Here is a 23,970-nt window from a genome sequence, read left to right as displayed (position 1 = left end):
GAGTGGCAAGTGGGAAGGGATGCTATTGTTAGCATTTCAAAACAACATCCAGAAGCACCTTCTGTTTTGACCTGTTCAACCTTTTCTTTCAAGAAATTATCCTTTGATTCTCAAACTCCTTTGCCCTTATCTGACAACAAAGACAGCCCCCCCCCCATTTTTTAGTGCACAAATTGCTTTAGTCATTTTCAAGTTATGAAGTATGGGGGGAAATTTCATACAGAGAAAATACTTATGATTTTTTTTATGGATAATTCAAATATAGTTGAACCTTAGAACTTTAAGATGAAGAATAAAATTGTTATGAGTATGGGGAAAAATGAGCAATCAAAAATCAGTCTTTGTACATGCACAATAAAATTGAGTTTTAAATTGTATAATCATACCTCTGTGTAACATGGCAGGAATATTATTGTTTGTTTTGATATCATGCTACCTTTTAAAATGTACATAGCTATGCAAATAAAGTTAGATAACCCAATCAAGGCACAGCTTTCTTTTTTTTCTTAATTTACCATCCTACTTTTGTACACTAAAAAACAGAAAAATCACATGCAAAAAAATGAAAAAGAAATAACTTATGTGCTGACGTTACCTCTTCAAAAAATTAAAAATATTTAAGATTTTCATTAGGACCAGGTTAATTAACATTGTAATAATGTAATACAGTCAGTGAAAGAAAACATTTCCCAATTTTGTGTCTCTATTGAATATGCCATCATCTTTCAACACCTCTTCTCTCCAATACCTCTGACTTATGTACAAGAACTCTTCTCTTCCAGAATGCTCTTTACCCCTCTTGTCCGTCTGGCTAATACATATTCATCTGAAAAACTCAGCCCTCTTGTCACCTTATCTTCCTTACTCTTGCTGGCCCAGACAAGTGTTTTCTCTCTTATCATATTTATATCTTAAATAAATTTTACTTCTACTCAATTTAGTTAGAAAGTCCTGAAGTCAGAAATTTAACTTACTCATTTATCTAAAGTACCATGTGCAAATGAAGTTTATATGTTATAATGCAATGACTCCTCAATTAAAAAAAAATGCCATGTGTTCCTCACTGTTGTATATCATTTGGAGATGAAGCATTCTAAGTGTCAGAACTGGGTTAGTCAGGGCTCACATTAAAGGGATTGGATTATTACCCAGTCCTGGCTTACTATCTATGTTCACACCTTCAAGCAAGGAGACTCCATTTCAAATGTTTTTTGTAAAAAAAAAAAAAAAAAGAGAGAGAAATAAGAAAAGAATTTAACCACCAACATTCATGATACCCCCTTCACCTTCACTCCCACCGTATCTTGTTCACAGTTGGTAACCTCATTTCAATTTTCAATGCCCACTAGTTATTTTTAAATTTGTTTTCCTGTTTAGCCACTTATCTTCCAATGCTCACATAACTGAAATTATCCAATATTTGTCTTTATTCCTGATTAGTTTTGCTTCATGGAATCCCCTTAAGTTCCTTCCATTTTGCTGCAAATGGCCAAATTTATTTTTTCCTTGTAGCCAAATAATATTCCATGTGTATTCCATCAGTGCATACTTGGGTTGCTTCTATGTTAGTATTATATCTAATGTGGCAATAAACATTGGGTGCATAGGTCTCTGAATTGGTAATTGATACTCTTTGGAGAGACACCCAAAATTGGGATTACTGGATCATGAGGTAGGTCTACTTTTAGTTTTCTGAGGAGGGTTCATACCACTTTCCAAAATGGTGGCACTAATTTACATTCCTATCAATAGTATAGAAGAGTTCCTCTATTTTCACATCCTCACCAATACTTGTTAGCATTTTTTTAAATGTAAGCCATTATCACAGGTATGATATGATATCTCATTACATTTTGACTTCCATTTCCATAACAAGAAGTAATGACGGGCCTCCCTAGTGGCGCAGCAGCAGTTGAGCGCCGGGTTGCAAAGCTGCCTGCAGCCTCTGCAAGCACTGGTTCAATCCCCGGCCGGCCGCCGGGTGAGGGTCCCACATGGCGCGCAGACCTCTCCTGTCACTCTCGCTGCTCCCCTCAGCAGTGTACTTTGGTCCTTCTGCCTGCTCTGCTCCCCGCTCTGGCTCTGGTGAATTCTCTCACCCTCCCACGCTTCTGACTGTACCCAGTGCTTGTATAAATAAAAAACAAAACAAAACAAAACAGAAGTAATGACAAGAAGATTGTCATCATATGTCTATTGGACATCTGTATCTCCTTTTTGGAAAAGCATTAAATCTTTTGTCCTTTTTTTTTTTTAAAAATTAGGCTGTTTGTTTTTGTTGTCTAATTGGATGAGTTCTTTACAAACCATTGATATTAATCCCTTATTGGATTTGTGAGGCATAAATATCTTCTCAGTAGGCTGTCTTTTTAAATCAGCTAGTATTTTCTTTTGCTGTGAAAAAGCTTTTGAATTTGATGTAATCTCATTTGCTAGTTTCTTCCTTCATTTCCCTTGTTGTTGGGTGAAACTCCCAAAGACATCTCTATCATTGATGTCATGGAACATATTACCAATGTTTTCTTCAATGTATTTTATGTTTTCAGGTCTCACAACCAAGTGTTTATCCCATTTCTGAATTTATTTTTGTATATAAGTGAGGCAGTGATTCACTTTCATTCTTTTTTATGTGGCTGTCCAGTTTTGCCAACACCATTCTTTTTAACAGATTTTCCTTTCTCTATTGTATGGCTGTGGCTCCTTTGTGATAGATTAGTTGTTGATACATGTGTACATTTATTTCTGGACCCTATTCTGTTCCATTGAGCCATGATGTGTCTATATTTAATTCAATGTCATACTGTTTCAATTAATACTACATTAAGATGTAATTTAAAATCAGGTAACATTGTGCCTACATTTTTCTTCTTTTTTCTCAAAATTGCTTTAGTTACTTGGTATCATTTGTGGTTTCATAAATATTTTAGTATTCTTTTTGTTCTGTTTTCTTGAAAAGTATCATTAGAACGCTGACATGGATTACATTGGATCTGCACATTGCTTTTGGTAGGACAGTAATGTTAATATAGCACATTTCCCCATCATGAACATGGGATATCTTTTCCTCTCTTTGTGCCTTATTCTGTATCTTTTAACAATGTCTTATAGTTTTCATTGTAGTAATATTTAGCTTCTTTTGGCAAATTTATTCCTAGGTATTTAATAATTTTTGATGCAATGGTAAATGGCATTTATTTTTTCAACTCATTATTTGTGCACAGGAATGTAACAAATTTTTGTGTATTAATTTTACAGCCTCCCACTTTACTGTGCTCATTTATTGTTTTAGTAGTTTTAGTAGTTTTTTAGATACACTTCTTAGATTATACATATATATATATGCAAACACACATATAAATATATATATCATATTGCCTGCAAATACTGAGAAATTCACTTCATCTTTTCCAATCTGAATTCCTTTTATTTCTTCTTGTCTAATTGCCCTAAAATCTTTAATACAAATTAAATAAAAGTAGTGAAAGTAAACACATTGCCTCATTCTTTTAATGACATGCTTTTTAGTTTTTCACCATTGATACAATAGTGAGACCATGTTTGTAGTATATGGCTTTTATTACACTGAGATATGTTCCTTTCATATGCATGCTATTAAGTATTTTTACCATAAATAGGTGCTGCATCTTGTCATATGCTTTCTATTCATCTATTGATATGATCAAATAGAATTTGTCATCAAATAGGTTCTTAAGATCTTCACTAATGTGCAATTAGTCTTTACTAACATGGAATTCGTCTTTACTAATGTGGAATATGTGACAAGGAATATGTGACACCTTATATTTCACTGGAGGAGCTCCCCCACATGACTCTATGTCTACCCCAAAGCAGATTTTCCCACCATATTTCCTGGCTTCCTTTCTCTAGGCCCATCTTTTTTTTTATTGCATTAGTAGAATCAGAGTTTGTCTGGTTTCCATTTGCCTTCCCCATCATAACTTCTCTTGACAAGTGCCCTTTTCTTTGGTCTGTCTTAACACCAGTTCTTCCGGAAGAATGAGTTAATAATTCCTGCTTTGTGAAAATAATTTCAGTTACAAAAATATGGGCTGCATGGTAATACTATTATATAGATTTAAATTCATAGTTGTTTAAAACTATAAACAAAATCTCTTTAAAACACTGTTATAGTACTAGCTCTCCACCAGCAGTGCTGTGACTTATGTTCTCTTAGCATTAATTTCTTTATCCATAATGCAGGAGGAAACATAAAAAAAAGTTGCCCTTCCAACCACCCAGAATTATAGTATCAAATGAGATCATGTATATGAATATGCTTTGTGACTGCTTTTGCAGCATGCAAATATAAAATATTAGTATTATGTGCATTATTATGGGATCTGTTCTACCTAACATTCTTATCAACAACTTGAACAAAGATATAAAAGCACCATTATAAGCTCTGCAGATGATAGACATATGGGAGGAATAGCTAATAAAAAGAAAGAAAGATAGAATCAAAGTTCAAAGAAATCATGACAGATTGGAATGATGACTAAAACTACTAAAATGATATTTAATATGAACAGATGTAAAATATACTTAAAAAATCATGTCAGGGGAGACCTGTTATGATATCAGTTTATGTGAACTACAGTTAAATGACTAGGAATTAAGGATAATTTTAGATTTCTCTACTAGGAATACTGTGTCCAGAACAAAGGAGCATGTGTCAGATCATTGCTTACATAGGTAGTATTTACATATTAATATAAGGAACTGAGAATCACATTTGGAAGCTGGAATATAATCTGAGGAAAGCAATCAGAATTTTTACAGGTTTTAAAACAACTTACGAGGAGCAATTAACAGAGCTAAGTTTGTTTTGCTTGAGAGGGGATGCAGAAGGGTGTCTACAAAGTGTTTTGAGGGCTTTCACATAGGAAGTGTATAAAAGTTCTAATATACAGAGTAACTGAGGCACCTAAAAGAGATAATGGCACATATTAAATTCTCAGTAATACTGGAATCTACATTCACTCCCTAAGTTCTAAAGGAAGGCTATAGACCTATAACTGGGAATGTCCATAAAGTTAAAAAAAAAAAAAAGAAAAAAGAAAGGAATGAGTTTCTTATGGTTGGAAATATGCAAGGAAACTGATATGGACTGCTACCCAGAATGTTTATGGCATGTGCTAGCAATTTTGTGTATATTAATGTTGTCTTCCTGGAGAGAATACACATTTATTTAATCATGCATTGCCTTCAATCCATGCCCACCACACAGACAAAAGGGTTAATGCACAAGGAGTCATTATATTTTCAGGAAAAGAATAATGAAAGAGGTGACATCATCACCTTTTATCAAAGTATCATAGATACAGCAAAAATTATATAAAATAAATATTCACTAATACTGCAATAGTCCTTCTAAGACAGTAATTTTCAAACATTAATGTGTATCAGATTCACTTACAGGGCTTGTTAAAACACAGGTGGCTACCACTCACCCCATAGTTTCAAAATGAATAGATCTGGGTTGGGGTCCAAAATGCACATGTCTGAGTTGTTCCCAGGCTACAGTGTTGAAGAACCTGCTTAAAGTAACCTTAGCTAAAGAAACAACAAAGTAATCATATTTTTTCTTCATTAAATCATTCCACCATCCTCAGTTAATAATTAGTGGCCAGCAGCTGACCAATCCATAGGTAGTTCAGTGACCTATAACATGCCTTAGCATAAAAAGACAAGAAGAGTAAAGCCAATTCATTCTCTCAAGAATTGAAACAATTGTGTGTTTAAAAGATAACCAGGAATATAAGAAACAGAAATTAAAAAGTCAACGAGTACATATCTTTCTTAAGTTACAATGGGAATATGTCCCTATAAACCCACTATAAGTTGAAAATATTATAAATTGAAATTATCATAAGTTGAAAATGAACTTATCAAATTAACTTATAGAACATCACAGTTTAGTCCAGCCCATCTTAGACATGATCAGAACAATTACATTAGTCTATAGTTGTGCAAAATCCTCTACAACCAAGCCTCTTTTATAATAGTGTTGAATGTGTCATGTTATTTATTAAATAATGCACTGAAAGTCTATAGATTATCAGTGGTTTACCCATAGGGATGAGTAATTACCAGCATACAGTATCATGAAAAAGCATCGAACACCATTTCTTTAGTTTAGAAAAAGTCAAAATTCAAAATGCGAAGAACAGTTTCTACTGAAGGTATGCTGCTTTTGCACCACTGTAAGGTTGTTCATTCCTTGGAAATTAGAACCATCTGTATGGAAAAGTGAAAAGGTGATTGGATAGTCAGAAGAAGAGAAAGAACAGAGAGAAAAGTAGGAAGACCTGTGTCAGGTTAATGGTGAAAAACTAATTAAAGATTTTTAAACTTCTTTTGCTAAACTTCCTGGAGTCTCCTGAAAGCTGGTTTCCTTATCTCTACCTTGTACTAATATCCATGTGTTCTGGCTATTTTAATTTCTATGCTCTTGTTTATATACCTACTTACAATACAGCCCACACTTGATAATTTTGTGGGAATAGAACTGGAAAGTATTCTTACGCATTTGAAAGAAGATTATTTTCTAGAGTTGCTATTGAAAAAAAAAAAAACATTGCCAGTTTGATTCCCTGTCTTTTGCTTGAGATTTAATTTTCTACCCTTGTGGAAATTTTGAGGGCCTTCTTTTTTCCTTGTGCTGTAACATTTCATGATGATATGTCCCTGTATGGATCTTTAAAAAATTATTGTCAAGCAAGCTTAAAAACTAACCTTTGAAAACTGACTATGGAACTGAAACCTTCACAGAGGGATGGGATAGGTAAGAACAAAGAGGGAAGGAGGCACAATGGACTGTGGTGATGGCCGGTTTGGTGATGGGTGCACTATGGTGGAAATACCTGATTAGGATATTCTAGTATGGCTTCAGTTAAAAGGAGAGGAGTGAGGGAAAGACAAAGAGGGAGGAAGAGAGAAAGAAAGAGAGAAAAGAAAATTGGTGACTCTGAGAGAGGTGTTAAAGACATTGGCATCAAACTCAACTTTTCTCCATGAAGTATTCAAAAATGTAAAGACAATTGGAAAAGGAATAAATGTCTTACTGTGTGACTATAGGTCATTTAGTGCTGAGTCCCTGTATTATCCAAATCAGCATTTCTCCAACTTAATATGCACAAGTGTCTGTGAAAATGTAGTGTTTAACAGGAATCTGAGGATCTTGTTAAACATGCTTTGTGGTAGTGAGTGTGATGTGGTAACATATATCTGAAGAGATGTGAACCTGTACCCCTAAATCATATACACTGTTATAAACCAATGTTACGGCAATAAAAAAAATGTACAATTTTAAAAACACAAAAGAAATAAAAATGTCAGGGCACTCAGTGACTCATGAAAAATTTTGTCCTTTGTCACAGACTTTTGTTTGTTGCCTTCTTTCTTCAATAATTTTTTTGTTCACTATTTTCTGATTTTTTTTTAAATTTTTTTTTAATAGAGGCATGTTTTTATTTATTTATTTGTTTGTTTATTTGTTTGTTTTGTTTATACATGCACTGGGTACAGTCAGAAGCACGGGAGGGTGAGAGAATTCACCAGAGCAAGAGCGGGGAGCAGAGCGGGCAGAAGGACCAAAGTACACTGCTGAGGGGAGCAGCGGGCGGCAGGAGAGGTCTGTGCGCCATGTGGGACCCTCCACCAGTGGCCGGGGAGCAGCCGGGGATTGAACCGGCGCTGCAGAGGCCGCGGGCAGCTTTGCAACCCAGAGCTCAACCGCTGCGCCACCGGGGAGGCCCTATTTTCTGATTTTTTATGTTAGAAGCTACTCTTAATCAGATGTGGGACCTGATGGATTATTCCCCTAATTTTTCTTTATTGTCTTTCATTTTCTATATCCCTAGGTCATCTTATTCTATTTCTGGAACAATTTTACCTTTCAAGTTTACTTCTGGTACATACTCCTGGTACATAAATATACAAGTATATGCAGTATATACAACTTATAACATATTTTATACATTATTCACAGATTATATACACTCTATAATGTATAAATAGTAGTATAAATATATAAATAATAAAATACATGAACTATATAAAAATTCATAATTGATATAATATATAAATATAAAATATTTATATATTATATAAATATATTTTATTACTATATATTTTATATACATAAAATGTTGATATGTATATGTCTGTGTGTGTGTGTGTGTATATATAATTTGCACTTTTATTATGACAGTTTTAAATCCCAGGTGCACTTTTCCTGGTCTCTGCTTGGTCTTCCGTTCCTATCATTCCTCCCTTCCTTTCTTCTATTTTCCTTTGTTTCTTAAAAACCTATTGATTCAGCTTTATAACTGAGATTTTTTTATGGCTATATCTGAGTAATTTTTTTTCTAATTTCTCCATCATCTCCCTGGTAAAGAGAAGGTGGCAGCAACTTGCAAAAGTTTTAGACCTCTGAATCACAGCTAAGTCTAGAGACTTTTGGAACCAGAAGTCCACTAATGGCATACTTCCAGTCCAACACTCCAATACATTTGTCAACACCTAGTACCCTTTGTAAAATCATTTTCTTCTTGAAATACTTTGAGTGTTCCCTGCACTGAGTTCTGATTGATACCCCAAATGCAAACTGCAACTGAAAGAGAATACTAAGATCCACAAGTTTTTCAGAGTGAGTGATGAAGTGGAGACTCAATTATGGACAGATAGCTGATGGTTTTTCTTATTTATGAGAATATGGTTGTGAATTTAAAAGCAAAAAAGGAGTATTTTTATAATCCTGAATATGCTTTCTGTGGAAATAAAGTAGAAAGGGGGTGGATATTTATATTTATGCTCAGAATGTTGGATATGTAACAATAAATTAAGAAACTGAACACTTCCTAGTGACTGTCACATAGTTGACATTTTTCTATGTGTATCTCCTTTGGTTGTGTTATTCATTATAGATTTCAGATAAAATACAGACTCCTTTATTTTGCAAACTTATTCTTTGAGCATTCAAATACTTTATTCAAGTAGGATGGGAGGCAATTAAAAAACACAGAATATATAAATAGAGAAAGAATTTGAAAATATCCTGATTATTGAAAAAAATAAGTCATGAGAAGAGGAAAAGTGTGACTGAGATGCTGTTTTTAAGACTGGTCAGGGGGGCCTCCCTGGTGGCGCATGTTGTTGAGCATTGCACTGTGAAGCTGTCCACAGCCTCTGGAGCTTGGGTTCAATCTAGGCTGGCCAGCAAGAATCCCACATGGCACGGCAGACCTCTCCTGTCTCACCAGCTGCTCCTCTCAGCAGTGTATTTCAGTCAGTCTGCCTGTTCTGTTCCCCACTCTGTCTCTGGTGGGTCCTCTCACCCCCCAAGCTCTGGCCTGTACCCCAGCTCTTAAATGCATAAATAAGTAAATTTATAAAAAACAAAAAAGTCTTGGAGAGATATCTTTGCTATGTTGCAAAAAAGCCAGAATGCCCATATGGGTGGGACACGGTAAGAGAGGCAGAGGGATAGGTAATCAGTTTGGAGACTTTCAGGAAAAGAAAAAGAAGGAATTGGTTGGCCATAAAGATTTTGGTTTTTGTTTTTAATATTATAGGAAACTACTGAAATGTTTTGCAGGGGTGACTACTATGTTCAGATTCTGGTATTTTAAGGATCAGTCTGGTTGCTGTGTAGAAAATTGAATGTAGTGAAGGACGATGAACTAGGGGGTGAGGAGAAGTAAAAGGATTTGGTTAAAGTTTTCAGATAGAACCAAAAAGTTTTGCTGAATGATCAAAGAGGATTGGCATGAAAGGAAATGAGTCAGGCGACACCAAGTTTTTTGACTTAAATAACTGGATGGCAAGTGGTGCCACTTACTGCATTAAAAATATGTGCAGAGGGCCTCCCCGGTGGCGCAGCGGTTGAGGGCTGGGTTGCGAAGCTGCTCGCGGCCTCTGCGGCGCCAGTTCGATCCCCGGCTGCTCCCTGGCCACTGGAGGAGGGTCCCACATGGCGTGCAGACCTCTCCTGCCGCCCACTGCTCCCCTCAGCAGTGTACTTCGGTCCTTCTGCCTGCTCTGCTCCCCGCTCTGGCTCTGGTGAATTCTCTCACCCTCCCGCACTTCTGACTATACCCAGTGCTTGTATAAACAAAACAAACAAACAAATAAATAAATCATAAATAAATAAAAATACATGCCTCTTTAAAAAAAAAAAAAAAAAAAAAAAAAATATGTGCAGAGAAGCAGTTTGGAGAAAGGGGAATTATGATTTTCAGTCATGGTGAGTTTAATATTTGCCTATTAGATGTTCAAATCAAAATGCTGAATAGGCAGAGATGTATGAGTTCGGGATATTTAATTTATTGAGAAATCAGTTTCTCTTCTGTTTTATTTACTAAAATAAAACAAGCATTATGGGTATACTTATGGCAACTATTTGTGGTAAGGAAGAGAGGGTTATTTGTCTTCTTGGGATGTTTACACATTACTGTCTGATCATAAAACGAAATAGAAAATTATCATAGAAAATGAGGAATCTATAGGTGTGCATAAAAATAAAACCCCTGTTATACTTCCACCCCAAAGCAAGATTATATTTTTTATGTATTTCCTCCCAGTGACTTAATATTATATGAGGGGCATTTTCTTTTTTTTTTTTTTTAAAAGCTTTATTTATTTATTTATACAAGCACTGGGTACAGTCAGAAGCACAGGAGGGTGAGAGAATTCACCAGAGCCAGAGGGGAGAGCAGGGCAGGCAGACTGATGAAGTACACTGCTGAGGGGAGCAGCGGGCAGCAGGAGAGGTCTGCGCGCCATGTGGGACCCTCGCCAGCAGCCGGGGATTGAATGGGCGCTGCAGAGACTGTGGGCAGCTTCGCAACCCAGCACTCAACCGCTGAGCCACCGGGGAGGCCCAGTGAGGGGCATTTTCTGACTGATCACATGTCCACTGAAAGCATGAGATTTTATTACAGGATAATACAAGTTGCAGTAATTCAGCAATTAAGGTATTAGTGCAATAAACAGTACTTAGTTCAATCACTTGAAGACTGGCCTGTAAAATAAACTATAGTTTAGCATAAAAACTTAATTCAAGGCAAAGGAAACTCATACATACTAAAAGAATATATTTAATAAATCAAGGCATAATCTTCTTTGACACCATAACCCAAAATTAAGAGCAAAATTATTAGAGGGATGATATTTAACCCTCTTGACTCTATTCTTGCCCCCCTAAACCTCAACAGAGAATTCCTCTCAAATATGTCAGATGACACCATTTTTTTGGTTCAAAAATCCTCTACTGGCTTCTCATTTCATTCAGATTAAGGTTGAATTTTCTTCATATGGGTGCAAAAAGATGTTATGTAATCTGAGCCTTGCTCTCTCTGCCCAAATCCTTTCCTTCCCTTCCCTTCCCTTCCCTTCCCTTCCCTTCCCTTCCCTTCCCTTCCCTTCCCTTCCTGCCCTGCCCTGCCCTGCCCTGCCCTGCCCTGCCCTGCCTTCCCTTTCCTACTCTACTCCAGCTCTATTAATCTTACCAGCTTTCATACACTCCAGGGCATGCCCTCACTCCTGGGGTTTTGCAACTCTCCTGGCTCTGCCTGTGATGTGTTTCTCCCTGATGTTTTCATGGTCAGTTCCATCAATTCCTTTGACTCACTCATTAAACGTCACCTTCATAGGAACTCCTTCTTTATCATTCCATTTAAAACAGTAACTGATAATCTCCCACCCACTTCTCCTAAGATTTGCTATTCTTTTCAACTTCCTTTATCGTTCTACATCAAGTTTATTGCTACCTGACTTACTAAATATTTGTTTATAGATTCTCTGCCTTTATTAAAATACAGGCTTTGTAAGGATAATGGTACATAACGTATCAGGCATTCGATAATTTTTGGTGAGTGCCTAAATTAATGGGTGACTGCAGAATTTAGGGCAAAGTGAATGTCAATATTAGCTGCTCTTTATCTAGAAAAGTGTTTTCTGAAAATCAATGAGATGAATTAAGTGAAAGATAAGCTAAGACTCTTCAAAAAGTTTAAGCAGCTTTAGAAGTCTAACAAGAGAAAAAACTGTTTACTAATTTTGTATACCTCTTACCAAAAAAAAGAAAAAGAAGAAGAAAGAAAAGAAGAAAACTACAATTCTGAAAGGGGTTTTAGTTTCTCTCTGTTGAAATTCAGCCTGATTCATCAGCTAAATTCTCAGGAGGGAAACTATGAAACCACAGAGCAGCAAAAAGTGTAAGAAAAGGAATAGTAGATGCATGAAAGGATAGTGATAAAATCAGCAAACAAAACAAAAAGACACGTTGCAGCTGATCACCTGGACTCACATTTGCACACTCTACAAATGCTGCTCATGGTAGAAGAAGGAAATGGTATTTTCAGCCCAACTGTAACCCCCTCTATATTTTGCTGCTTTGGAAAAGCAGTGTTACAATGGCTTTCTCTGTGCTGCCCACATGGGATTTAGCCACTGTTGTAACCTTTGTGTTATTCATTGTGAAGCTAAAAAGTACAATCCCACTACACTTAAGCCACTTTGTAAAGGGAAATGCAACTGTCAGCTCAGGTGGCTTTAAGCTGCCAGAGCTGGGGAATAAAACCAACTCATCTCTTTAAAATCCCCACATGAGGAGAGAGCTGACAGATATTATTTTCTACCTTCCTGTAATCAACTCTTCCCCCACAATGTGTGGTCTCATTTGAGTGCACAAGGGGAGAAACTGTGATGTGCTTAAAAAAAAAAAAAAAAAAAAAACTACCCTCTCCCTTTCCGTCAGATTCTGATTTATTTGGCCCAAGGTTTGGGCCTGGACACAGGATTTGAAAATAATCATAGATGATTTAATGCGCAACCAAAGTTTGCTAACCACTGCTATGGGCTTCCTCTTCCTTTTGTGGTTCACCCACTCAGAATATTTCTCTTCCCTCTTACATCTAAATTTTGGTTCAGAAATCTACATTCATTCATTTAGGAAAGTGTGAGGATATTTGATTCCTCCTGATTTCAAGATCAAGCTTTCTTGGATTGTTTAGTGAACCCATTCCATTCCCCGATCTATAATTAATGGTCCAGGAATGAGAAAATAAGATAAACAGTCTAGCCACGGTGGATCTCAGGATACATGCTTAAAAGCCTGTGATAAGAACATTCTTTTTACCTTGGGACATTGTGGTATATGAACTTGTAGGCTGGAATTACTCACTCCAGCTATTTTTTCTCACTGAGAGAAGGAAGGAGCCTGAAGGAAGGAGAAGGAAGGAGCCTGATCATTACCTAGAAAAGGACACAGCCAGAGGGATTTCAAAGAAAAACAAATGTAGTTATCATCAAACCCTTCCTATTTCTAGAATTCCAGTTGGCAACGTCATTACAGGGTCTTTTTTCAAAGTCAACTGGAATGGGGTGTCGCTGACTTCCTCTAACAGATTCACCCCCCAACACACACATGCTGTTTTTCTCTACCGCTCTGAAACCGAGGCTGATTATTAAGAAAGATGCCAAAATCCTCATTTAGTATTTACAGGAGATTAAACAGTCTTGCTAGTAACTTCTCATGATCACCTTTCTAGAAAAAGGTAGATCCTAATAGAAGAAAGATATTCTTTTTGTGATTTAAAATGGAAGTGCTAGGTTCCAGATCTATATGAGATCAATTAATGTAACAATTGCAGGAAAAAAGCACTTATATTCAACATGTTGCTTTCTCAGGGTCCCCTAATAAGTTGCCTATCTGTTGGCAAATCAATAATTGTTGAACGGATGATTCACAGAAACACCATATGAAGAAATGTCAATTTGGTCAGAGTACAGAAAAATGAAAGGCGTCCTTTGAACTCTGAACAGTTTTCCATGCATTTCATGTGCAATCTGTAATTACAGCCTACTCTCCTGCTTGTGTTTTACTATCATCCTGTCTATTCTGCCTTGTAATGCTTACCCAGAGCACACCAAAGCAGACACACTGTAGTCTCATTGGTTCATGATCCTTCCTACACAGTAATCTTTTCCCTCTGTGCAACAAATCCATGACTTTCCCAGATTGGAACTGAAATTAAAACCAGAATGGGTACTAACAGCTTCCCTTCAGTTTACCCCCTTCAATCCTTTATGCTAATTCCAGAAACTAGCACATTTCAAGTGACCAGACATTATTCTCCTGTGTATCATCATCTAGTGATGTCTGAATGTTTAAGCTTTATCACAAATTGAATTCTTCATGGGAATCAAATTCTCCCCCTTTTATGCATAAGAAACATAATTTTTTTATGATTCCATAAACTAATCTGACAAAGAATCCATAGTCTTCAAGGATTTCTGAATTTTTATAATAATATAGCCTTCATATATTTTCCTAGTTTTCTGTAGGATGAAATCATTTGGATTTCATAGGCTGATTTCAGTCAAATTGACAAAGAGGCAGAAGACTTAGAGATATATTGAGTTTTCTTGTAGGCAGTCACCCATGAAGTTAAAATCCAGGGGAAATCAAATTTCTTTAGTTCAGTCATTTGCCTCCAGTAATGACTTGCTTTTGCACCTACCATAATATTTCTCCACCATTACAACGATTTAGAGCATTTTTGTGTATCAGATTATTTTCACTTTGACACAGTTTTCCCTGCTTCACCGCTGAACCAATCCAGTGCTGTGAGGTGCTGTCAGTTCACATGAAGGGACAATCTGCAGGCTCCACTGAGTAGGTAAAGTGCTCTATCATGACTGGCTACACTCTAGTTATGAATCTTGACCTTGAGCTCAAAGCAGCACTACATTTTCTCTTAAGGCATGTGAGTCATAGCTTATAGACCTTCATTTTCGAATTGCAGGTATAGATGAATATAAGAAGCAAGAATGAAGACTTTCAGAGAGTTGACTTCTGATACATGGATAGTGCTGCAGTGGGCTCAAAAATGCATATGCAATCCTGGGCCTTCCCTGGTGGCACAGGCGGATGAACGCTGCTGTGAAGCTGTCCGAAGCCTCTGCAGCGCTGGTTGGATCCCGACCGACCAGCAAGGGTACCACATGGCGCTGCAGACATCTCCTGTTGCGCCCACTGCTCCCCTCAGCAGTGTATTTCGTCAGTCTGCCTGTTCTGTTCCCCGCTCTGTCTCTGGTGAATCCTCTCACCCTCCTGTGCATCTGCCCTGTACCCTGGTTCTTGTGTAAAATCCTCCAACCAAATCCTTTTGCTGATAGGTCCTACAGTACCACATAAGAGACGAACATTAAGGCTCTAAGACCATAATGTCTAGAAAAGGAACCCAAACACCCACCACCAGGTTTTCTATAAACTTATTGTTTATGCTCTACAGAATTTTTTTACTATGAAATAGATTATATGTGCATTTAGTAAAGAGCATAAATTGCACTTTCAGTTCAGTAAATAGCTATCAAAACACTTAAATTAAGATTGCATAGGTAAAGCAGAAGAAAATTATTATTGCAGAAATCCCATATGTATTTCCTCTCACCATTCTTGCCATTTGGGGTAAACACTTTCGTGACACTAATAGTAATTATTTCCTTTTGTTATTTTTCTTTGGCTTTAGTTTTTATTTATGCAGACCTAAGCAAAATAGTTTCAAACACTATATACTTGGAAACATACTACAAGTATTCTCTATAAATTGTTATTTTTCATTCACTATTAAGATTATAAAGTTCAGGCATATTATATATAAAACTAGTTAATTAGTTTCCTTTGCCATATAATAGTCTATGATTTATCCACATTAAAATTTGTTTATCCATTTTAACTATTAAAGGACTCAAGTCTTTGGAAAATTTGAAAGATGGTGCTTTGAAGATTTCTGAATTTTGTTTCATTTTGCATTTAAGTATGCAAATGTATTAGGTATACAGTTAGAAATTAGGTCATAGAATATGTGTGTTTTTTCATCTTAATTTTTTTTCGTGATTATAGCATTGTTAGGCAATGCAAAATGTTGTATTTGTAAAATATACTAATATACTAATTTCATTTTCCTGGATGATGCATTAGGGTTAATGTGTTCTATATCCTTGCCAGCTCTTGGTATATAGTCAATGATGTTTTAGTATCTGCCAATACAGAGCATGTGTATTAAAATCTCATTATAATATGCATTTCTCTGACACTGAATGAGTACTTATATCATCTTTTAACATACTTAATGGTTATTGGCAATATGAAAAAGTACCACAGGCTGGATACCTTAAACAACAGATAAATATTTCTCAGAGTTTTGGAGATTGGGAAGTTTAAAATTAAGATCCCAGCCAACTCATTTCAAATGGCTTCCTTCTTGCTATATTCTCACACAACACAGAAAGACCATTTCTTTCTGTCTCTTCTTAGAAGGGCACAGAGCTCTACTCACCTAATTACCTCCCAAAGACCCCATATCCACATATTATCACATTGAAGATTAGAGCATCAACAAAAGAATTTTAGGGGACATGTTCAGTCCACAGTAATCGTTTAGATATCTTGTTTTATAAAGAATATTTTTCTGTCAAATCATCTGACTCTTTTACTTTTTTTTAATGTTTTATATATTTAGGATACTGGTACTTTGTTATTTGTAAGTACTGCAAATATCTCCTTTCACTCTGCAGCTTGTCTTGTCTCCATAGTAAAGTATCTTTCATTAAAAGTATTACTAATGTAATGCACTCCTCTTAAGTGTTATCATAATAGCTCTGTTATTTGTGCCTTGTTTAGGACCTCGAGGTCTAAAGATATTCTTCTATACTCTCACATACTTTACAGGTTTTTTTTTAATTTTTAAAGTATAGGTGTTTATGGGCCTCCCTGATGGCACAGAGGTTAAAGACAGTGCTATCAAGCTATCGCCAGCCACTGTGGCGTGAGTTCAATCCCCAGCCAAGGATATAACCTATATGGTGCAACAGAACTCTCCTGTCTCACCCATTGCTCTCATCAGCAGTGTATTTCAGTAGATCCTCCTGTTTTGCTCCCTGGTGAATCCTCTTACCCCCTGCACCTCTGGCCTACACCCCAGTTCTTGTATGCATAAATAAATAAATCTTTAAAAAAATATGGGTCTTTAAAAACAATTTAAATCTTTCAAGAACAGATTTTTTTCTCATTATGGTACATGTCAGGAATTTACTTTAAAAAAATATGTTGATAACCAATTATTCTTGCATAGTTCATTGAAAGTTTGTTTCTTATGCTTTTCTACAGTAAAATTTCTTTTTTTAAAGATTTGTTTATTTTATAGGGCTGGGGTATAGGCCAGAGGCGCAGGGAATGAGATGATTCACCAGAGACAGAGGGGGAAACAGAACAGGCAGACTGACTGAAATACACTGCTGAGAGGAGCAACGGGCAAGTCACGAAAGGTCTGCTGTGCCATGTGGGTAGCTCCCTGCTTGGGGATCCAACTCATGCTGCTGTGGCTGTGAATAGCTTCATAGGTTGTGTCTTAACCCCTTGTGCCATCAGGGAGGCCCACATTTCTTAATAATCAAAAAGATCTATTGGTATTTATACACTTAGTGATTCTAAACTCTCAATTCTGTGTCAGTGATCTATTTTTGCAAAATCACACTATCTTTCTTACTATGGCATTATGATAATCAATAATAACAACAAGCTTTCCCATTTTGTTTTTCTGCTACAGTACATTGGCTTTTTATTTTAGCTCTTTGAAGTTCCATGTAAACTGAAAGATCAGCTTGTTGAGATCATGACTAGAATTGCATATGCGTCCACAGTTGAGGCACAGAAGTGAAAGCCATGGCATATAAGCAGGAGTTACAGAGAATACTGAGGAGCTGAGGTTCAGCTATTTCATTCAAAGCTAAGGTCTCTCTTTTTTTTTTTTTTAAAGATTTATTTATTTATTTATACAAGCACTGGGTACAGTCAGAGGCGCGGGAGGGTGAGAGAATTCACCAGAGCCAGAGCGGGGAGCAGAGCAGGCAGAAGGACCGAAGTACACTGCTGAGGGGAGCAGTGGGCTGCAGGAGAGTTCTGCGCGCCATGTGGGACCCTCCTCTGGTGGCCGGGGAGCAGCCGGGGATAGAACCGGCGCTGCAGAGGCTGCGGGCAGCTTCGCAACCCAGCGCTCAACCGCTGCGCCACCAGGGAGGCTAAGGGCTCTTTGAACAACTGAGTTGCCATGCCTCTCTGACAATTCAGTCAGTGCAGTGATGCCTCTTTATAATGCATCATAGAAGGCCAAACTTCTCAGTCTGATTCCATGCCCTGAAGTCATATGCAACTGTACAGCAGAAGCACTGACCTACCCTCAGAATGTACCTGCAGGATTGGATCCTTGTTTAACTCTGATAGTTGCAACCCTCTTTTAAGGTAAGGTATATAAGGTAACTTTATATTATACAAAATCTGCTATCAGGAAAGGACTTTCTTTAAGTTACAAAATTCTTGGAGAAAAGATACCTATATTAACTTTTTTTAGCAGGAGCTTTGTACACATTGCAAAATAACTATTTACCAGTTTATGCAGTCAGTAAGTTTACCTGTGAAGAATTAAATATGAATACAAGAACTCTCATATACAAAGAGAAGTAATCTCTTTTAGAAAATCCACCATAAATTGCTATGGCTGTGCTATGTTTGCCTAATCATAAGTCATATCTTTCTTTTGATGAAGTAATTCATATTTGAATGTTTTCATCATGAAAATAAGAGCCCATTCTAAATTATCTTTATGAGAAAGTCTATACTTTGGACATAAGATAGTCATTTCTCTTGAGGAAACAACACTAAAAGATATCAAAACTTGTTTTTAGCACAGAAACTGCAGCGCTAAATTTATTTAAAGAAATTCAATGTTTTTTATTTCAATTCCTGTGTCAAATGCCAGCATGGGGAGAATTTTTAGCATTATGGATTATCAACAGAATAGGACACAACAATATGAATGTATGGTTGCAATATGGGAAATACTATGCCATTCATTTTTATTATTTTTATAATTCAACATCTGTATATACTCTACTATGATTGCTACCAAAAGTCTAGTCCCCTTTTACCACTATCCACAATTTATCTATCCATTTCCCCCTGCCTTCTGATAACCGCCATTTTGTTCTTATAATCTAAGAAGAAATGAATGGAAATTCTACCTTCAATTTGAGTGGAAGGAAAAAAGTATTTTAACCAAAAACTTATAAAAAGCTATATATTCTTTTTTTTTTTTTTTTTGCAGATCAATTTATTTTATTTTATTTATTTTTTTTTTTTAAATATTAAATTTTATTTTTATATTCCCCCATACAATTGCAAACGCCCCATTCTGACCCCAATCCTTCCCCTCCCACCCCCCACCCCCCAAAAAGTGTCTCTGGTTCATAGTTTTTTGTTGATTTTGATTTTCACTTTCTTATATTCATTTTCCTGGTCCCTTATTTAAGTTTTCTAGATTCCTGCTATGAGTGAGACCATCCGGTATTTTTCTAAAAAGCTATATATTCTAATCTAGAGTCTAAGGATTAATTTAATCATTCTAGCATAAAGCCAATGAGATGGAAATTTGGGAACTCAGACAAGAAGTAAACAGAAACAGAAGGTAGGATTTACTTCCCAAGCCAACTAACATCAGGCAAAAATTGGTTAAATTTTTTTCTCTCTTTTGATGATGGATTCTTTCCCCACTCAAAAATGTGACCAAACAAGACATAAAATTCTATTAACAACAATTATCTTTGGGGAAGGGACAGGGGAGCAGGAGGAAAGCTTTGACTCTCACAGATTTTTCAGCATTACTGGAATGTTCTAATAATGTATGTGGAGCAACTTTTTAAAATGTAAATAGGAATTTTACAGTTGAAAGATGAATTAAATGCATTTTTGTTAAGTTTTATCACTAGTGCTTTTTCTGAGCAATATGAACTCATTTATGAAAATTAAGAAAGGATAAACAAAAATAATAATTTTAAAACATTTTCAACCCCCACGATCTATTCAAAGACAACAGCTGCTAGCTTTTAGATGCTTAATTTCCAGATTGTTTTCTCAGAGAGCTACTTATTTAACACTTAATATACAACTTTTCATATCAATTTATTTCTGCATCACCATTTTTATGGACTACATAAAATGTACCATAATTTACTTAATAAATCCATTATTGTTGAAATCACAGGTTGTTTTGATTTCATTCTTCTCCATCTCTATTTGTGCATTTGCCTCTTATTTCTTAGGATAAATTCCTAGAAGACAGTTTCTGGCCCAGAGAGAAGGCAATGTTTAAGGCATTTGATGAGAGTTGCCAAATTGCCTTTCAGGAAAGTTGGACCAATTTAGACTACCATTATCAGTATATCAGGATATCTGTTTCTTCCAAACCATCCTGTCACTCAATTTTGTCAGTCATTTTAATATTTGTCAATGATTAAAGGCTAAAAATTAAATGTCAATTTATTTGCATTTCTTTGAAATTAAATGTATTTTCTTCTTTTGTGAATTTCCTTTTCTCTGCCCTTATTATTTTTCCACTAATAGCTAATTTAACAATTTCCTCATAATTTCATCAAACTCTTTGTAAGTTAAGTACATTAACAAGTGTTAAGATATTTTGTCATATATTTTGCAATTATCTTTCTCAGTTTAGAATATTTCTCTATTGTTTCTTTTTTCCTTTTTTTCCATAGGTAAGGAAATTTTACATTTCACTTTCAAGTCTATTGAAAAAATGAACATAAATTTATAATGGCCAGACCAAATATAAAAATATAACCTTGACCTACGGCCTGCAGCTTACTGCCAAGGAAACCAAACCTGATATACAATAAACAATCCAAAGGCAGACTGATATAACAAACTTGTAGAAATAGATTTTTATCTTTATAATCCAGAAGTTAAACAATGACTTCTGTATCAATAGGCTCAAAAAGACCAGAACATCATTTTTAATTGACAGGTTGGCTAATTTTTGTCCCTTACTTCCAATATAGTATCAAGCAGAAAAAGTCAAATATGTAGCCCAAAACAATCAAGATGCTGCACTTCTAGTTTGACTGCTTATATGTAAAAGGCTTCAAGCCAAGCACACCTGAAGTCTTCATTTTTCCACTATAAAAGCGTTTCTACTTTTCTGTTAGTGTTAAGTCTCTCACAGAACTAAGTGAATGGTAGTAGCTAACTGATACACTATTGTAGCAAACTCAGAATAATCAGCCTTTGTTTTTTTCTTTTGGTTGTTATTTATTTCCACATTATCTATATATTATCATATTGTTTCTCCTTTGGTAATATACAAAGCACCCCTTCATTATCACCAATTTATGTGATTTTTAAAATTGTATTTACTTATGCTTTATCAATGGGGCAATATAACATGTTGGTTTAAAGTGCTGGTTAGGAAACTAGACTATTTGTATTTTGATATCTGTGCTGCCACTAATTAGTTAAATGACTTTAGCTAAGTTACTTAACCTTTTGGGCCTCAGTTTTCCCATGTGTATATGGGTATAACATTAACTCTACGAGGTTGCTGTGAAGAGCCTGTGAGTACTTAGAAAAATATTGAACATAGAGTTGGCAGATAATATATGTTAAAAATTCTTATAATTTTTCAAGCACTTAAGGATCACATTTCTGATTCTAGGAGGTTTTTACATGGTACTTACAGGAAGTGGCAGGCATACTCTAAGAATCAATTGAGGAATTGGTCTTGATTTTAGTCAATTAAAGCTCAAAAAAACATGACATAATTCTTCACATTCAGATTCTAATATAATATCTCAAGAGAAGGTATAAAAAGCTTCTCTTTAGAGGAAAAAAAAAGTATATGGTGCTTCCAATTAGAGAGAAAACTTGCACATATCCCTGCTTCTTTATGTTATTCCTTTACTAATAACTAATTAAAGATTCATTTTTATCTTATATAAGGAAAAAATCTGTAATAATTTAACTGAAGTTAATTATTTCTACTAAGCTTCAAATATGAATTAACTTAGAAACCTCTTCAGAAACTTTTCATTTTCCATAATTTATTACAGTAAAATGAGTATTACATAGCTGTATTCTCTTTTCTCCTTTTGGTGTTATTATAGTTACATATATTACATCTCTCTATATTTGTAATACAAAAATATTACTGCCTACATAATCCTATGTCTTTCAAAGAAACTAAGAAAACAAAGGAAAGCAAGTATATATTTATAGTGTTTATTACATTAACATTTTTATACACCTTGCCTGGCTCTCTTCATTTGTCCCTGTAAATAAATCATCATGCATCATTTCCTTACTCCAATTTCCTTACTCCTTCTCTCCCAGCACTACTGTATCATTTCTATATGGTAATCTCAAAAATATGTTAGTATATATATGGATATATATGAACATATACATCATTATATTAATGGATTAAAAAAAGGAGAAAATATATGAATTTACAATATCATACAATTACATCATTTCTGTTTTTGATGCTTGTGTCAAAATTACTAAGAATAGTTAAATCTATAGAGACAAAAAGCATATTAGTGATTTTCTATATCTGGGGATGGCTGGAATTGTGAGCAATTATAATGGGTACAGTTTCTTTCTATGGTGATGAAGATGTTCTAAAATTTATATTGGTGACTGTGGTACAACTTCTTGACTATACTAAAATTCTTTGAAATTTATTCTTTAATTTGATGAGCTTAGACATACATTTTTATAAAGCTTTAAAATCTGCTGGTATTAATTTCTTTATACCACATATAAGATGTAAATTTAGAAACTTGTCACTTAAATCTGGTCCAGGTATGGCTATTACTCCTTGAGTGTACTTTTTCTTTCTCTTAATAATTTTATTTACGTATGTATATGTTTACATCATACTTTTTTATTACGATGCATGCTTACTCATCTCAGTTATAGTCCCCATGAAATTCCCACCACCAATTCACCTGTGTGCCATCACCATATTCCCTTGTATTCTTCCCACCCATTTTGATTTTACTCCCTTTTCCCCCTCTGCAGAATATCTCTAGTTTATTGGTTCTACCTTCTGAGACATCTTTCCTTAATCATGAAAGGTAGCTTGTTGCCGGTAGTTTTCTCAGCTCTCTGAAAAAGCTTCTACCAGCAGAACTAGGGAGTTCTAAATTCCTCTTTTCATTGCAGTTCTACTGTCACTAGGTCTTTCTGTTCAACAGGTGATGATTCTGCATATTTAATCCTTTAAAATCTTTATTATTCTTTTCTGATTTAGTAGAGCTTATGCCATTAGATAAAAGTCACACACATGGATTTCCCTAATATAAGCCCTTTCTATTTCTGTATTTTGAGTTTGGGATGAAAAGCCTGATAGAAAATACCCTTAGGTTTCCTAAAAACCTGTTCAATATGCGTGCCACATGATTATTTTCTTTATAGAGCATTTTATTTGACTGAATAGTGCCTTTATATACCATGATTGATCTTCATTTACAATCACACCTTTGGCTAAGGCAGTGTGCTGGGTTTTATCTTTTCTCAGAAACTATTGCATAACTTTACATAACTTTAGCATTTGTTCTCTATAGAGACAAAAATTTAAAAATCATCAAGTTCTAGCTCCTTCATGTTTAACAACAGGTTTTTAATTTACTTCTCTGCTCTTGAATTTCATGTTAAGTAGCAAGAGAAAAACAGTATCACATGCACAAGTTTGACTGGAAATATTCTTAGTCAGACATCCAACTCACTATTTATGTTTCCTGCTTTCAACATAATTGATGGTGTCCTTGTTATGTACTTTCTGCCACTATATAACAAAGATCTTACTTCCTTCAATTTCCAGTAACATTTACCTCATTTTTCTAAATGTCCTCACAACCTTATCTCTAACCATGATATTGCTAGTAGTTTCTGAAACTACTGTAAGTTTTCCTTAACAATCTATACAAAGCCTACTGCTTAGTATCAAAGTCATTCCAACATTTTAGGTTTTTTGATAATGGCAATACTCTACTACTGTACTCTGTGACAGTATCTCTATTACTTATTTATTT

At 35.3% G+C, this 23,970-nt stretch overlaps 1 long non-coding RNA gene across 1 annotated transcript in view; it reads right to left on the bottom strand.

Moving 5' to 3' along the window:
- LOC129146828 (uncharacterized) overlaps positions 1 to 23,029 on the bottom strand; it is a 62,134-nt gene extending 39,105 nt beyond the window's left edge. Inside the window, exon 1 of the long non-coding RNA XR_008554094.1 lies at positions 22,983 to 23,029. This is a non-coding gene — a long non-coding RNA (uncharacterized LOC129146828). The remainder of the gene's footprint in view (positions 1 to 22,982) is intronic.
- Between the last annotated feature and the right edge of the window lie 941 nt (positions 23,030 to 23,970).

Source organism: Talpa occidentalis, unplaced genomic scaffold, assembly GCF_014898055.3.
Source record: "Talpa occidentalis isolate TD23 unplaced genomic scaffold, MPIMG_talOcc4v2.1 talOcc4.4, whole genome shotgun sequence".
Taxonomy (NCBI): domain Eukaryota; kingdom Metazoa; phylum Chordata; class Mammalia; order Eulipotyphla; family Talpidae; genus Talpa; species Talpa occidentalis.
The sequence above is the reverse complement of the archived record's forward strand: the minus strand, read 5'-3'. Positions and strand labels throughout refer to the sequence as shown.